The sequence below is a fragment of the Gossypium arboreum genome, chromosome 1 (assembly GCF_025698485.1).
Source record: "Gossypium arboreum isolate Shixiya-1 chromosome 1, ASM2569848v2, whole genome shotgun sequence".
In the NCBI taxonomy this organism is placed as follows: Eukaryota; Viridiplantae; Streptophyta; class Magnoliopsida; order Malvales; family Malvaceae; genus Gossypium; species Gossypium arboreum.
In genome coordinates, this window is record NC_069070.1 from 89,930,579 (window position 1) to 89,948,907 (window position 18,329).

Consider the following 18,329-nt stretch of genomic DNA (forward strand, 5'->3'; position numbering starts at 1 on the left):
TCGGCGTGGCTATCGTTGAAAGCCTTTACAAATCGTCGGTAATAACCGCAAGCCCCAAAAGCTCGAACCTCGAATATTTCTGAGGCTTCCAATTAAGTATGGCTGAAATTTTATTCGAATCGACTCGAATACCCGATGCAGATACCACATGACCCAAGAAGCTAACCTCTCTAACGAACTCACACTTGTTGAACTTAGCATATAATTGCTTATCCGTAAAATTTGCAAAGACTAACCGCAGGTGTTCAAGATGTTCGGTCTCATTTCTTGAATAGACCAAGATGTCATCAATGAACACGACTACTTAATCGATCCAAATATGGTCTAAAGATCCGATTCATTAAATCCATAAATACCGCAGGGGCATTAGTGAGCCCAAACGGCATCACTAGGAACTCATAGTGACCATATCTCGTTCTGAAGGCAATCTTGGGTACATCCGAATCTCGGATTCGCAATTGATAATAGCCCGATCTCAAATCTATTTTCGAGAACACTGAGGCTCCCTTTAGTTGATCGAACAAGTCATCAATACGTGGCAACGGATATTTGTTCTTTATTATCGCTTTATTGTCGACGATAATCGATGCACGTACCGCATGGTTCCATCCTTCTTTTCACGAACAACACCGGCGCACCCAAGGCGAAAAACTTCAGGCGAGCAAAACCTCTATCCACCAATTCTTGTAATCGAGCTTCCAACTCCTTTAATTCCGTTGGTGCCATACGATCGAGCTATCGAAATTGGAGTGGTACCGGTACCAATTCGATGCCAAATTCTATTTCCGAACAGTGGTAAACCCGGCAATTCTTGGGAAAACATCCGGTATTCACAAACCACGAGCACAGATTCGGGTTTCTTTTCGATTCCTTGTCATCGAAAGCACGTCGCAAGGTACGCTTCGCACTCTTTTCTTACATATTTTCGGGCCAACATTGCGATATTACGGTGGCAACCCCTTTAAGTCCGTAGACTTAACCCGAATTATCTCGTTATTCGCGCACCTCAAATCGATAGTCTTGCTTTTGCAATTTACGACCGCATCGTGCATGGTCAACCCATTCAAACCAAGAATAACGTCGAATTTATCGAGCGGCAAAGCATCAAGTCCACCGGAAACAAGAACCTCGGAACACTAGGGGACTTTTCTTGCACACTTTGTTGACAAGCACGTAATGACCCAAGAGGTTTGACACCGAATTACAAACTCGATGAGACTCAATAGGCAAAGTCTTCTTTGGATGCTAAGGTTTCACATATATAAGATTGAGTAGAACCGGGGTCAATCAAAGCAATCACATTAGTATTGAAAAGAGTGAAAGCACCGTAATGACATCCGGAGAGGCGGCATCCTCGCGTCGCGTGTGGCATAACTCCTCGCGAGAACACGAGCCTCGAGATCGATGGTAGCATCTCTAGATCCTCTCGACCGCCAATCGACATTGCCCATATTTCTAGGTGGCCTACCTCGGCGATGGTAGCACCCGAGTTTCCACTCGACTCACATTCATTCAAGCATCCTCGGGCAATCCTTCCTAAAGTGGTCGGCCGATCCACACTTATAGCGAGGCGATCACGAAACCAACAGCTCCCGAATGCCATTTGCCACAATGTTGACACTCCGCCTCTCTCGGCGATCATTTCCACCATGGCGATCGAAGTGACTCGTGTGGTCACGGGGTCGATCGCGTCCTCGTCTAGAAAAGCCCAAAGCGCCTCTAGACAGTTCACATCATCTCGAAATCTCTTGATTGCTGTTGAAGAGACTTTCCGAGGACCTCTTTCGAATTCTCCGGTTCCCACATCAGCTTTTTGTTTCTCCTTTCTAAGCTCTTCGACTTTACAAGCTCGCTCAACAAGTACTACGATCTCTCGTATTTCGAGAATGCCAACGAACATCCTTATATCATCATTCAGCCCATCCTCGAGCGTTTACACATAATAGCTTCGGACGAAATGCATTCTCGCGTGTATCGGCTAAGCCTCACAAATTTTCGTTCATAGTCGGTGTAAACATAGAACCTTGCTTAAGATCAAGAAATTCCCTTCACTTTTGGTCGATGAATCTCGATGATATACTTTTTTTTTTTGAACTTGGTTTGAAAGAATTCCCAAGTCACTTGCTCTCTAGGTACCACGAAGTCGAGTACTCCACCAATAGTAGGTGGAATCACGTAGCAAGGAGATGGTACACTTTAAGCACTCATCGGTGTACAAGATAGCTCATCGAGCACCGGATAGTGTTGTCCAACCAAAATTCAGCTCGTTCGGCATCATCATCATCCGTAGCTTTAAATTCAGTGGCCCCATGTTTTCGAATCCTATCGATTGGGGCTTACTTGACCTTATTTGGTCGATTCTGGGAGGTATTGTAGGTCTTGAGGTTGCATTTGTCGGGAATGGAGGTTGTGGGACAGTAGTGTTAGTTCGAATGTATTGATTAAACCATTCGTTCATCACACTATAAAAGGCTTGCCTAGCCTCATCATTCGGATTGCTGGCCATAGGTTGAGAGTCCGCATGGCGCTGTCCCTTGTCGGAGCAGCGCCACACTCTCCACATCATCAGCTATTGCTCGGTTGGGATCGGGATCCATTGCTATAAACAAACTCAAAGTCAAATTGTCAGAAATCACCACACTATCGATTCATCATTAAATGGCATGTATAGCTAGACCCCAAACACCTCACGGTAGTCCTAGAATCGACTAAACCGTGGCTCTGATACCAATAAAATTGTAACACCCCGAACCCGAGACCATCGCCGGTGTCGGACACGAGGGGTTAGCAAGCCAAGTTCACTTGTTTTGCCCATCCATTGGACATTTCCAGTCAGGCTGGAAAAACTGCGTCACCGTCGCCTTAAAAATCATATCTCGAGTTTCAAAACTCAGAAACTGGTTTCGTAAATTTTCCCTGAATTTAGACTCATATATCCATCCATGGATTTATTTCTAGAATTTTTGGTCGGGCCAATTGGTACAGTTTATTAGTTAAAGTCACCCATGTTACAGGGATTGACTGCTCTGATCTTCGCGCGGTATAACTTGAATATCTCTCTGTACAGGGCTTTAATGCTGGTACCGTTTGTTTCTAATGAAACTAGACTCAAAATGGAATCTGTAAATATAAGGTATGTCTCCTAATTCTTTCTGGATAATTTATAGTAAATTTTTAAAGTTGCGACAGGGAACCCAGAAACCGTTCTGGCCCTGTCTTACAATAGCTTTAATATCTCTTAACATGTAACTCCTATGACCATTTCGTTTCTTCCATATGAAAATAGACTCATCAATGTTCATTTACATAGCTGATTCACTATTTAATACCATTCCTACAAATTTTGGTGATTTTTCACATTCACGTTACTGCAGCTGGCAGCATCTGTTTTAAGGTAGGTCTTACCTATTTTGTAGTCTCCATGAACCAACTAGTCTTGCCTTACATAGGTCCACATATGATCATTTTAACCATGCCAATGGCTGATCATGTGACCAACATTCCCATTTCCAATTCATAGTCACATCATGACACCATATATATATATACAAACCGCAAATAGTTTAAGTTGATACTTCACTATTACGAGCCATTTTCGCATGGCCGTACACATATACATCATAACATATTTAAACCAACAAGGGTAGTCCTATACATGCCATTTCAAGTTCAACCAAGAATTTATACCAAAATGGGGGCTTGATAGTGTGGATGACTTGACTTCAACGATCCCGAATCCGATTGCTATCGGCGAAATCTAGAAAACGAGAGCCAAAGCGGTGAGTAAGCATTTTATGCTTAGTAAGTCTCAAGGAATATAATCAACTCTAATTACAGCAATACATTCACATAGTTAAATGCATCATTTCATTAATGCACATTCACATAATCATACTTACTTCACCATCTCAACTCTTATGTTCATACACAAATAACGGCTTCATTAAGGCCGATAACTCGTTCCATCATAGGAGCGGATATTCACACGCTCTTACTCCTAGCGCATAAGCACACACCGCACTTACCTTGTCATTGGGAAATTTCACAAGTGCATTAGCTGAAATTTTCCAGGAAGCTTATAATTTTCAAATCACATACCTCCGGAGTTTAACCGGATGTCGCTACTCGATGAATCGCCTTGGGACATAGCCGGTTATGGTAACCCGCACCAAGGCCTCACGGGACTTAACCGGATATCACCATTTGCACAAATGCCTTGGTCTTAGCCGGATAGAATGACTTCGCACGAATGCCTTGGGTCTTAGCCGGATGTAGCCACTAGCACAATTGCCTTGGTCTTAACCCGGTTATAATTTCCAGCATAATTGTCTTGGGCTTAGCAGGATATCATTCAATTTCTCATGCACACATACATCAATAATCATTGGACATACATATTTATTTTCGTTACTAAGGCTCAAACACAATTATAATCACTAACATAATCGCCTTGGGACTTAGCCCGGGTATCATTCAATACTCATACACACATAAATCAATAATCAATACATCCATATTTCATTCCACATAATTCAAGTAAGGTCACTTCTTGAGGACTTACCTCGGATGTTGTCGAGCGGCTTTTACGGCTATTCGATTACTTTTTCCTTCCCTTGTCCAATTGTGGCCCTCTTAGCTCTTGAGCTAATTCAAACAAATTCAATTTATCAAAACCTCATTGTGCTAGCTTATGGCGAATATGACAAGGAATTTAAATGGTCATATGGCCACCCTTTAGCTTGAATACACAATGGTCATGCACATTTTATACTACATCAAGCAATTCAATACAATTTATTCGAGCATCAAGGAAAAGCTAAGGCCTTCAATAGGCTACCCAAGGCGAATATACTTGTCCATGTTGAGGCCAATTATGCACTTAATACCACACAAAACAGCATGCATTTTACTAGTTAATGCTTTGCATATTGTAGCTCAAAACTTACAATATAGCATCAAGCACTCATATGTGTGCTAGGCAGAATGTGCTTACAATTTCACAATTATTCTTCAACATCTTCTTCTTTAAACAAACTTATTCACCACTTCCTTCATAACCAAAACATCATGTGCAAACATATATATACATATATGAGCATGGCGAATTTCAAGGTGTCCATAGCCATCCAAAACACAAATTTTAACTAACATGCAAGAAGCATGAACCATGCTCATGAATGCATCATGGCGAATATGACAATCATGCTCGTTTTCAACTTCAATCATGATAAAACAAAAGAAAGCTCAAAATCTTACTCAAGAGTAGACAATCCATCATTGCATGCATCATCATCAAGCTTCACACTTAGCATGCAATGGCTTTATCACCATAACAACTTTGGCCAAATACCATTTCCATGGCTTAACAAAGATTTGAGCCATGGCTAACATGCACATCAAGTTAGCAACCAAAACATGCATGAAACTCCTAACACAACCTCATACATACCTTAATCTTGATGCAAACTTAGCCAAATCTCCTTCTAGATCTCTTCCAAACCAAGCATGAAGCAAAATCCTCCTTCTTCCTTAGTTTTGGCTCAAAGAAAGGATGAACAAAATTTTTTCTTTCCTTCTCTACAACTCACGGCAATGGGGGATTACCACACTTACACACATTTTTTTCATTTTTTATCACCCATACACCTTTGTTTATTATTTCACCCTAATGCACCAACAAAACATGTTTCATGACATGTTTAGCCCATCCTCCTTGTCATGGCCGGCCACCACCTATAAAAGGGGAATTTGACATGCAAGTCCATTATTTTGCATGCATGCTTTAATTAGTCATCACACATTTCCTATCATACTTTCAAAGTTCATTACTAAGTCCTTTCTTGTGGAATTCACCCTTATAACACTAAATCAATCATCATAAAATGTCATACATGAGCACACACATATTATAGGCATCAAAATAAATTTTTAATTATTTTTATGCCTCGGTTTTGTGGTCCCGAGACCACCTTCCGACTAGGGTCAATTTTGGGCTGTCACAATAAGCTACCTAACAAATTGAAAGATCCAGGGAGTTTTACAATTCCTTGCTTAATTGGTAGTTTATCTGTGAATAATGCTTTAGCTGATCTAGGGGGAAGTATAAATGTTATGCCGTATAAAATGTTTAAACGACTAGGTCTCGGTAAACCCAAATAGACTAGGATGAGCATACAATTGGCTAACAAAACAGTTCAATTTCCTAAGGGTATTGTTGAAGATGTTCTCGTTAAAATTGATAAATTTATTTACCCAGTAGACTTTGTCGTCTTAGATATGGATGAGGATAACGAGGTACCTTTAATTTTAGGACGACCCTTTTTAGCAACTGCCAGAACCATTATTAATGTAGGCATAGGGGAGCTAACACTTCGTACAGGTGACGACGCAATAACACTCCAAGTACGTGGCTCAGTCAAAACCCCTAAGACTCAGGATAATGCTATAAAAACTGTCAATGATAAAACTAATATTCAATCGTCCTTGCAAGAACCTTCTCAAACCAAGACAACAGAGACAGTACGCTACTATCATGAAAAGAACAAAGACGTCCATAAAGAATGAAGGCTATGGATAGAGGAGCTAGATGAATGGCGAGAACATAAACTGAAAACACATGATAAATCGAAACTACTCCAAAACAAGCCCGATACCTCTCCTAATAAACTTAAGGTAGGCGATAAAGTTTTACTAGATGCTATTGATCCTCACATTGTCACACCACACCGAATGAGGAAATCCCTGTTACGGTACTCAGTATTTTTTCATTTGGTACGGTGGAGGTGAGTCATCCCAAGTTCGGTACTTTTAAGGTAAACAACACCCGATTAAAACCTTATTTTAAGATTGACAGCAGGAACGAGGAGTATGAACTCCTCAAACCACAATGATAAATCAACGGAGAGGTAAGTCGAGCTTAGACTATAAATAAGCGGTTCTCAGGAGGCAACCCTAGCACTAACATATTTTGATTCTAACACTTCGAATCATTAAATTTATCTTTGAATTGCAAAGTTTTTCAGCACACATGGCTAGGCACAAGGGCGTGCCTGAAGCTATGGCCAAACAGGGGAAGAGACATGACCGTCCGAGACGGCCGTGTTGAAGCAGGACATGATTTCCCCAAAATAAGGAGTGCGATGAATCCCCACGGCCGTGCGACATGGCCGTGGGTGAACTTGATAAGAACAACACGAGCATGGAATAGAAAACCACGGGCGTGCCAGGGACAAGGCTCGATTCTGTTTCTTTGACATGGGCGTGCAACACGCCCGTGCCATTCAGCCGTATACAATGATACACGGGCATGGTACCATAACACACGGGCGTAGGAGAAGAGAACAACGTGAGGCATAGCCGTGCGATAGGGCCGTATGCCACACACGCCCAAGACACACGGGTGTGTGATAGTAGCCGGGCACGACCACATTTGAAAAAATTCGAAAAACACGGGCTACCCACACAGCACACGGGTGTGGCCCTAGGCCGTGTGCCCCTCCCCTATATAAACAAACCATTGTTCATCTTCTTCCTCCTTTCAAAAACCTAGCCGAAATCTACCCTCCCCCAACCCCTACTCCCTATTCCGGCCACCATTCCCTAGATTCTCAGTTCCCCAACCCCCAACCCCCAACCACCCTCAAAGTCACTCCACTTGCATTCATCCCCATTTTCCCCTCCCTATACCCTCCATTTTTCCCGCCACACGGTTTCCTCTCTACGTCACATGCTCGTGCTCGCCATCACATGCCTGTGCACCTCCTTACAACAGCCCTTAGTTCACTTTCTTAACCTTGTTTTTCCAATTTGTGTTGTTACATTAGTATTTTTCATGCTTTACATAGATATTGTTACTATTACAAATATGTTTTAGACAAGTTAAGAATTTTCTTTCGAATTTTCTATATTTGACTTATTTAAAACCCTAACTAGCATATACTAGTTTTAGGCCTATTGCTTAACTATTTATGTATCTTAGATTCTATCAATGCTCATGTATTTTCAGGTATATTATGTCGTCATCAAGGGACAAAAAGGCCGTGGTCCCATCTCAAAGAGACATAGTGGATCGGGTTCTTCATCGGTATGAGCTACAGCTGAAGTTCGGCACCCATTCCTTGAGTTTCCACAAGCTTCGCATGAGGAGCTATTTCAAATACTATGTGCACGACCCATCACCACAGGTCGTAGCATCGACTGGGCTGCCGTAGAGCAAGTCTAGCTCGCTGATGCCATCCGCGCCCTCTTGTCTATAGACCCATGGGAACGGTTCTTCACTATTACCGAGCCCACTTATTTAGAGCTAACGTAAGAATTATGCTCTACTTTTCATTTACAGGTGGTGATGAAGAACAATGACGACCCAAGCACCATTCACTTCCGATTAGGCGGTCTAGTTCGTGCGATGAGTGTCCCAGAGTTTGGAGTTGCTCTGGGACTTTACACCGATGAGTTTATGGAGGAGGAGGACATGAATGCACTCCCACGCAATATCCACATCTCCCCCTCCTTGTGCTGGAAGGCTTTGGCACCACTCTCTTCCGCCTACGACCCCAGCCGCTCGAAGGCCTCAGCTCTCCCCCCTTCCCTCCACTATCTCTATGCCATATTGGCTCACACATTGACCGGGAGGAGAGAGAGCACTGGCGTCGTCAACACCCGCAACGCCTACTATTTATGGTGCATGGAGAATGCACACGTGACTGATTTGGCATACTTCATTGCTTTCGCCATTCGCCATCAGACTGAGTGGCATCAGCAGGGAATGATCTCCATCAGCCTCTACGTGACACGCCTTGCCAGACACTTCGGCCTCCTCAACACCGTGGCCCAGTCATCTGCGCTTACCCTGATAGGTCAGATATCCCCACAGGGCATCATGACTATGTTAGACATGAGGTTGATCGAACGTCGATGTGGGACCGATCCTCCTCAGTACCGTCTCTCTCATGCCATTGGAGAGGAGGATCTTGAGGACATTCCTGATGATGTTCCCCCATAGCATGAGGAGCCTTCCACCGCGTCATCTAGGGAGCGACCAGTTCATGCAGCTGCTTCAGTGGCGCACCTTTCCGACCGACTCGCTCACTTCAAGCAGTATTGCACTACACAGTTCGAGATGATTCACGAGTGAGATCGGCGACGGGACTGACAGATGGATGACATGCAGGCCATGATGTAGCAGCTGTGCCAGCACTTCCACATCGACACTCCAGCACCACCATCTGAGGACCCCACCGATGAGGATTATTGAATCCTCTTATTTTTTATTTTTATTTTTATTTTTATTTTTATGTTTATTTTTGGTTATAAAGACATATCTATATTAGTAAATTTTATTTTTTCCCATTTTCTGGTCTTTTTAACAAGTAATTCCACTATGCTCTATTCCACATCAACTCTTAATAAGCTCTTCATGATTCTACAGACTTCCAAGCAAAGCTGCTAGAAATATTTTACGGAATGAGGAAACAAATTGGGAATAATACCTAGCGAGTGCCATGTTCAATGACCCAATTTCTTCATCTAGCCAAGAACAGTGGCCGCTACCATTTTCCCCAAACACTCCATCCTTAGAATCAAGCTCCGCATCCTTCTAACAGGGAGTTTCACCTTTTTCCCTCTTATGATTTTCTTTATGTTGAATAGTCTATCTTTGTACATTGAGGGCAATGTACATCTTAAGTATGGGGAGGTGAACATGAAACCTAACTTTTTGCATTATTCTCTAATCCCTGAATTTGGTCTTGTGTTTAAGTGATGTTGTCATAATCCTGATCGAATGAATCCTGATTGATCTATAATTATTATTGATATGTCATGAATTAGACCAAGGGAATTATGCATGATTATTTGATTGTAGGACATTAGAGAATCAAGCATGATAAGTTGATAATTTGAGAACTAAAATTTTTAGGTTATTTTCCTGAATTGAGGTATTATCTTGAAATCTTAAGTATACAGGAATGACATCAAAAGGCAAAATTTTTGGTGAGATTTTTGAGCCTTTTGAGCATATAGCTTTCTTTCTTGCTCACTTCTTTTGTGGTTTGAGTGTGTCAACATTGAACTGTTATTCTAGAGCTTGCTTCGATTATACATGTCAAGATCACATGTATGATTTGATATACTGAGATGATAAAGGCACTTAGGATTTAACCCACTTACTCTATAAAAAGCCTTCCCATATAATTAAGCCCTTAGTGAACCCCCGTTGAGCCTTCTAACCCTTTTTCATTGATTAACCCTCGTCATTAACCCATTAACCCATTATTGTTGAAATCCTCTTACTTAATTTGACCCTTTTTATCGAGATTGAATTTAATATTGTTACCTCACTATGTTCACCATTTTTTATTACTGAATCATGAATTATAATTTATGTATTGTATTAACTTGATTTGTTCTTAAAAAAAAAGTATGTGCAATTCTCAGCAAGCTGAAGTTTTCATGAACTCATGTAAAATAGTTTTAGCTATTTGTTTGTGATTCAGTGATTAAGTTTTTGATAGTGGGGTAACATATTGAAATTATCTCGATTCTAACCCCTGTTCTTCAACCTATATCCATACCTGTAACCTAAACCCCATGAAAACCATGCAAAGACCTTTTGATTAGTATATCATATCATTTACAAGTGGTGGAGATATGATTTTCATGCAAGCCTATGGTAATAACTTTTCATGTTAGACAATCAAGTGCTTAATCTTGACCCTTAAACACTTTGAGTGATTTGAGTGAATCTTTAGTGAGGATGTCATCTCTTGTGTATTTAGGACTAAAATTAATTACTTAAAGGAAGGAGCTTACCTATAATTTTATTATCGAGATATCCGATTTAGATACCTTTAGGCTTTTAATGCCCCTACAGTTAAATTCTCAATGTATAAATTTTCGTGGAATAGTTTGTAACATTATCAGTAATGATTATGTGATTGAAAAGAATGAATTCTGGCAGTAAGTGAGAATTTGGCTTGAGGACAAGCAAATGTTTAAGTGTGGGGGTATTTGATAAACGCTAAATTATACATGTTTTTACCCCAAATACTTAGCATATTTATGGATGTTTACTATTAGATTTGTGAATTTTAGTGCTCTTAATACGGTTATTTCATGTTTTGTACCCAGGAGAGCACCAAGGGTCAAAAGGAGCCAAAAACGAGCTAAAAAGGGACAAAACGGACCAAATGAGAAGACCACATGGCCTAAGCCTTGCCACACGGGCAGCTCACACGCCCGTGCCTTTCGAGGGTGTCGACCAAGGTTTACACAACTCACATGGCCTGGCCATTGAGCCCACATGGCCGTGGTAATTTAACGGATCGAACACAACCTGGCAACCACGTCACACGGTCATGGCACACGGGCGTGTCCCTTTTAGAAGGAGTTGTGTTTTACACGGAAAAAAAGGATACTTAGGGGGCAAGAAAGCCAATCAAAAGCCTATATAAACACCCTAAGTATGACCTAGAAAGTGGCTCTGGCCAGAACTTTTCTGGAACACAGAACCACACGCCGGGAATTACTTGAAGGAAGCCAGACGATCCATCTTAAAAGTCGGAGCTACTCCAAGACTGAAGATCTCTCTCAGAATTCCTTTAGGGGTTTTAGAGGTTTCTTTATGTTTTGTTATTTTCATACTTTTGAGATGTACTCTTATTTTATTATGAACTAAAACCCCTTAGATACCTAAGGGGGATAAAACCTATGATGGATCTTGTTATTATTATCTGAATTGTATGATAAATACTTGATTTGTTCTTAATTATGTGTTCTTAATGCTTGAGTTAATATTCTGGGTATTAATTCATGATTTGATGTGCTTATGCAGAGGAGGAATAGACCTTGCCTAAGATTAGATTTGGCATAATTAAGCAGAGTTGATCGGGTGCCTAGAAATAGGGTTACGAGATTTTTCCGAATAAGGGTGAAACCTAATATGAGAGTCCATAGATCGAGCAAATGCAACCTAGAGTGTTAATTAGAGAAAAGTCTTAGTTATTCAATCTAGGGGTTAGACGTTATTAGCCTTGAATAGGGATAATAACATAGGTTAGGGAGTCTCACGGATCAAGTCAAGTGAATAAATCGTCCGGTTCAGAGTCAGATAACAAGTGAAATCTAGGTGGATTCCTCATTGGGTGTCATGTTTATCAATTGCTTTTCTTCAAGTCCTTTTCCAAACTTTCTCTTTTCTTTGATTAAATTAGTTAATTAGTTTAGATAATTAGTTTAATAAACAAGCCCTTTTATTCTTAGGCTAGATAATAAAAAGATAGTTATTACTAGTACTTTTGGTTCCCTTGGGTACGATATCCTGATCTTGCCATTACTATACTATTATTCGATAGGTGCGCTTGCCTTTTCGTCGTGATAATAGTTAGTCTAGGTTTGATCTTCACTATAAAAATTTATTACTTGTTACGAATCACTGCGATCAACAACAATGGTTTGAACTTACATTTCATAATTCGTGTAAAATACCCAAGCAGTCATAGGCACAACTTACTCACTTTCCTCCCTTACTAAACAGAGAACGTAAATGAAGCTCGTGTTTCGTAATTCTCATTTAAGTACATGTACCACTCACCACATGGTCATAAGTTCTCTCATTTCGATATAAATCATAAATCTCCTGTTGAACCATTTGGAATACTGTAGGATATTCAGTAGCCCCAAACATGGGAGAAGATGCCGACGCGATGTCCTAGATATGGTCTTACATTGGCTAGCATATCAAGGTCAATGCCATGTCCCAGATAGGTTTTAAACTGACTTTCATATACCGGGGCCAATGTCGTGTCTTAGACAGGTCTTACACTGGCTCTCATCTATTAGTGTCGATGCCATGTCCCAGACAGGTCTTACACTAGCTCGTATATCTCAAGGCTGATGCATGTCCCAGACATGTCTTACACTAGCTCTTATCTAAATGCCGATGCATGTCCCAGACATGTCTTACACTGTCACTCGTAATGTGGCCGATTTATATCCCAGACATTCTTACATTAGCACACATATCACCCAATGTCATGGCATGAATATCCAATCCTATTCCTAATGTTCAACCAAGAGTCTTTATTACATTAATTTCTCAACATGCATGCTCATATTCACAATAAAAACAATTTATGCAATATCAATTCAATCACACATCATAACAATATTGTTGCATTATTAACATACAACTTACCTTGGATTGTAAAACGTAAGCCACTAGTCGATTTAATCTACTTGCTTAGCTTTCCCCTGGTCTAGGTCTAAAATAATAAAAATTCACTCATTTAATCACTAAAAAAATTTAGACAATCAAAAATTCACATTTATGGTAAAATGACCATTTTGCCCCTAGAATTTGACAAAATGACCAGTTTGCCCCTAGGCTTGGAAATCGATTTTTATCAAATTTCTTCATGTCTTAAGCCTAGCCAAACCTTTTTTACTCTTATAGCAACTCAAAATTTCCATTATTTCACCACATTACAATCTATTTTACAAATACTACAAACTAGCTCGTTTTAAGTGTTTTTCATGAACACCACTTCATAAAAGTTGTTTATTAAGCAACTAAGATTCATTTTCTTCCATAAAATTTCAGCAAACATCATAAATTCTCTCATGGTGAATCTCTAAGCTTTCAATGATTTTGCAAAATAGTCCTTCAATAGGTAGCTTATGCCACAAGGGCTCCAGAAGTACCAAAATCATCAAAAATAACCATCTAAATCACTTACTTGAGAAAGGAATAAGTGGCTGAAAGTTTCAAGCTCCTATGGCTATTTCTTGGAGGAAAAATTGATGGAAGAAGGAAGAGAGAAAAAAGATGACAACATTTTCTCTTTATTTTATTTATTAGTCAAATATATCACCTAATGCCAACAACCCTCGATTTTTTTGACTTTCTTTGTCTCAATCGCTAGCTATGCCTTAAAAATTGGCCTATTAGCATATTAAATACCCCTACTTTATAATATATGGCCATTTAACACGATTTGCTAGCAATTCACAACTTTTTCCCTTTATACGATTTAGTCCTTTTTCAAAATTAAGCTTCCAAGCGTTAGGATTAATCCATCAAATTTTTTATGCACTCATATAATCATGCTATAACACCAAATTAATAATAAAAATAATTTCTCCGACTTCGAATTTATGGTCTCGAAACCATTTTTCTGATTAAGCCCAAAATCGGGCTATTACAATTCTCTCTCTTAGGGATTTTCGTCCTCGAAAATCTTACCGGTGAATTGATTCGGGTATTGGTCTCTCATGGTCTCCTCAAGTTCCCATGTGGCTTCTTCGACCCCATGTCTATAGGACTTTCACAAGTGCTATACCTTCTGAGCCAAAATCTTAACCGACTCTTCACCATAAGTCATGTCCGGTTGAATCTCAACCTCTGTTGGCACGATCACATGCGAAGGATCCGATCTATATCGACGTAACATGGACACATGAAACACGTCATGAATCCTTTCCAACTCTGAGGGAAAAGCGAATCGGTAGGCAATAGGCCCTACACTCTCGATAATCTCATAAGGTCCTATGAAACGAGGACTCAACTTGCCCTTTCTACCGAATCTGAGGACTTTCCTCCACGGGGATACTTTCAAAAACACCTTATCACCGACTTGAAACTCGATCTCTTTTTGTTTCAAATCCGCGTAGAATTTCTGTCTACCCGAAGCGGCTCTCAAGCAATCACGAATCACCTTAACCTTTTATTTGGTCTCTTTGACTAAATCAACCCTGTGAGTCTGATTGTCTTTAAGTTTCATCCAATACAAGGGTGTCCGACACTTGCCTCCACATAAAGCCTCATAAGGCACCATTTTCAGACTTGACTGATAACCATTGTTGTAGGTGAATTCAACCAATGGTAAGCACCTTTCTCAACTGCCTCGAAACTCGAGAACACAACACCGCAACATGTCTTCTAAATTTTGAATTACTCTTTTTGAATGACTGTTGGTTTGTGGGTGAAATGCCATACTAAAATTTAGTTTTATTCCCAATGCCTCTTGTAACTTTTTTTAAAACCGCGAGGTAAATCTCGGGTCTCTATCTGAAACAATCGACAAGGGTACACCATAAAGTCTCACGATCTCAGAAACATACAATTCAACCAATTTCTCAAGGGAATAGTCGATACACACCGGTATAAAATGTGCCGACTTGGTAAGCCTATTAACAACAACCCAAATAGAATCTTTTTTCCTTGGCGTCAAAGGCAACTCTGACACAAAATCCATGGTTACACGGTCTCATTTCCACTCGAGAACCAATACAGGTTGAAGTAAACGCAAAGGTACTTAGTGTTCGGCCTTCACTTGCTAACAAACTAGACACTTAGAAACAAACTTTGAAATGTTTCTTTTCATTCCTAGCCACCAATACATTTTTTTCAAGTTGTTATACATTTTCACGCTACCCGGATGGATAGACAAGTAACCACTATATGCTTTTCGTACAATCCTCTGAATAAGCTCATTGTCCTTCGGTACACAAATCCTATCTTTAAACATGATACACCCATCAGTACCAATTCGAAAGCCTGATTCACAATCTATCTTGTTCTAAATCATCTTGGCTTGCAACTCCTTATCACCCTTCTGAGCTTCATAGATCTTTTGAAGGAACATCGGTCTAGCTCTCAGTTTTGCTATAACCGAACCATCATTGGCTACAGACAACTGAGTGTTCATGGCCCTCAAGGCGAATAATGACTTTCTACTCAGAGCTTCGGTGACTACGTTTGCTTTTCCCAGGTGGTAGTCGATTATCAACCGTAGTCTTTTATCAAATCCAACCATCTCCGCTGCTGTAGGTTCAACTCCTTCTAAGTCATCAAATACTTGAGGCTCTATGAATACTTGACATTTCTCACCATAAAAATGGTGTCTCCAAATTTTCAACACGAACACGATGACGGCCAACTCTAAATCATGTGTTGGGTAGTTTTTCTCATGTGGCTTCAGTTGTCTCAAAGCGTAAGCTATGACCTTACCTTCTTTCATGAGTACGCACCTCAATCCATTCAAGGAGGCGTCGCTATACACCAAAAATTCCTTTCTCAGTTCCGGTTGCACTAAAACTGGGGCTTTGGTCAATAATGTCTTAATGTCTTAATGTCTCAAAACTCTATTGGCACTTATCATTCCACTCAAACTTGACCTCTTTTTGTAGCAGTCTAGTCATGGGAGTAGCTATCATCGAGAACCCTTTAACAAATCATCTGTAGTACTTAGCTAAGCCCAGAAAGCTTTTAATCTCTGACACATTCCTTGGCGGTTTCCACTCTACAATAGCTGAGATCTTACTTGGGTCAACTCTAATTCTGTCACCCGACACTATGTGTCCTAAGAATCCAACCTCTCGGAGCCAAAATTCCCTTTTACTAAACTTGGCATACAGCTGCCTATCCCTCAAGGTCTGCAAAACAGTTCTCAAATGCTCCGCATGTTCACTCGCATCACGGGAATAAATTAATATATCATCGATAAAGACCACCATGAACTTATCTAAATACAGCCGGAAAATACGGTCCATCAAGTCCATAAACACCGCAGGGGCATTCGTTAAACCAAAGGGCATAACAAGGAACTCATAGTGCCTAACCTCATCCTAAACGTGGTTTTCGGTACATCTTGGTCCTGTACTCTTAGCTGGTAATAACCAGACCTTAAATCTATCTCGGAAAACACGACGACTCCTTTCAATTGGTCAAACAGATCGTGTATCCTTGGCAAGGGATACTTGTTCTTTACCGCCACCTTGTTATGCTATTTGTAGTTTATACTTAGCCTTATCGACCCGTCTTTCTTTTTCATAAAAAGTACCGGAGCAGCCTACAGAGAATAGCTCCGTCTTGCAAAACCTTTATCCGTTAACTCTTGTAGCTGAACTTTCAACTCCTTTAACTCCGTCGGAGCCATCCTATATGGAGCAATCGAGATGGGTGCCGTACTAGGGACTAACTCAATTCCAAATTCAACTTCCCTCACTGGAGGCAATCCAGGAAATTCCTCCAGAAAGACATCTGTGAACTCACATACCACTGGTACTGACTCAATTTTCAATTCAAATGCTTGAGTATTCAATACAAAAGTGAGGTAAGCTTCATACCCTTTTCTCAAATATCTCACTACCGACATGGACGATATCAACATAGGCGAATTGTCTAATTCACCTAATTCAACCCGAAGAACATCCCCGCTTCCACATTTCAACTCAATCACTTTTTTGTCCACAATCCACTACAACACCATGAGAAGTAAACCAATCCATCCTAATGATTACATGAAATTCGTCAAACGGCAATAACATCGAGTTAGCTGAAAAACAATGACCTTTAATTTTCAAAGGACAATTCCTACATACTTGGTCAACAAACACATCTTTGCCTAACGGGTTGGACACTTTTACCACAAATTCAGTGGACTAGACTAGCACATTCATACGGGGTATCAATTCCATACAAATATAAGAATGGGTAGACCCCGGTCAATCAAAGCAACGATAGATATATCATGGATAAAAAAGGTACCTGTAATCACATCAGGAGACTCTACCTCTTCACGGGCAAGTATAGAATAAGTCCTTGTAGGCGCTCAGCCTTCAGACCTCACAGTGGAATCTTTAGGTGTACCTCGACTACCAGCCCCACTTTCCGGGTTCTTCCTTGGTCTACCCCTCGAAGGAGTGTTACCCGATCTCACAGTTCGATCTCTATTTTTTTCACCCATTACGGGACAACTACGGATAAAATGGTTAAGCGACCCATATTTGAAACAGCCCCTTTCACTTCCTCAGCATTCACCAACATGAAGTATACCACACTGAGGACACTCTGGTCGATCCGGGCGAGCACTACCAACACTCGCGATAGAAGTGGTTTGGGCTTTTGTCATCGCATACTGCTTATTCTTACTTTTGCTCGAGAACCCCATTAACTCATTTGATTGAGCAGGAAACGATGAGGTCTAATGTGACTTCCCCATCTATCTCTTCCTTGAGTCAAGGGACTTAATGTCCGCTCTTTTCTTTTCCTAGGCCAATTATTCAACCTTGCAAGCTCTCTCAACAAGTACCACGAATTTTATTAACTCTAAGATGCCAACCAATAATCTGATGTCTTCATTCAATCCATCTCCGAACCTCTTACACATCATGGCTTCTGTGGATACATACTCCCGCGCATATTTATTGAGTCTCACAAACTCGCGCTCATACTCCGTCACTGTCATACGGCCTTACTTCAATTCAAGAAACTCCTTTCTCTTTTGATCGATGAACCTTTGACTAATGTACTTCTTACGGAACTTTTCTTG